A 727-nucleotide genomic window follows, 5' to 3' on the forward strand; every position below is an offset into this window, starting at 1 on the left:
GGGAAAAGATAATTCTAGCTTAAGACCTTAGTCATTAATCAGTTTAATCATTTGTATAGACACACTTTAGATATATATATATATATATTTTTTTTTTTTTTTTTTTTTTTGCGAGACAAATGATATATAAGAAATACGATTTAGGGTATTATCTTATACAAGCGATGCTTTCAACAAAATAATAAAGAACGTATTAAGATTTGAGTGAGGCTTAGATTTGGGGTGCTTAATCACTTTTTTATTATTAAGTAGGATTTAAGCATTTCATTAAGAAACTTATATATTTTGATCCTCCAGTGCAAAGGTTCTTATTATGGGGTGCTTAAGAAAATAAAATATTAAATATTGTTTTTTTAGATAAAATTTATTTATTACATAAAACATATTAAAAGATAACATTTTAAACATAGATTTAAAAAAATATTAAAATAAAAATTAGTATAATAAACGAGATTAATTTGAAAAAACATGTGAGCTCATTGGTTGTCTTCATCACCTCCAAATTTACGCCATACATGTTCAACCAAATCACCTTTCAGTTGTTCATGCATTTGTCGATCACGAATTCTAGTTCGAACACCCATCATATTGGCAATATTTGTAGGGATATCTGTAGAATAAGTGAGATCGACATGTGAACTTCCATTGTCTTCTCCTTGTTGGAACTCGGAAACATCAAATTGAGTGTATCTATCTCGTTCGTCTTCTACTATCATATTATGGAGTA

Source organism: Brassica oleracea, chromosome C9 (genome assembly GCF_000695525.1).
Source record: "Brassica oleracea var. oleracea cultivar TO1000 chromosome C9, BOL, whole genome shotgun sequence".
NCBI classification, from domain to species: domain Eukaryota; kingdom Viridiplantae; phylum Streptophyta; class Magnoliopsida; order Brassicales; family Brassicaceae; genus Brassica; species Brassica oleracea.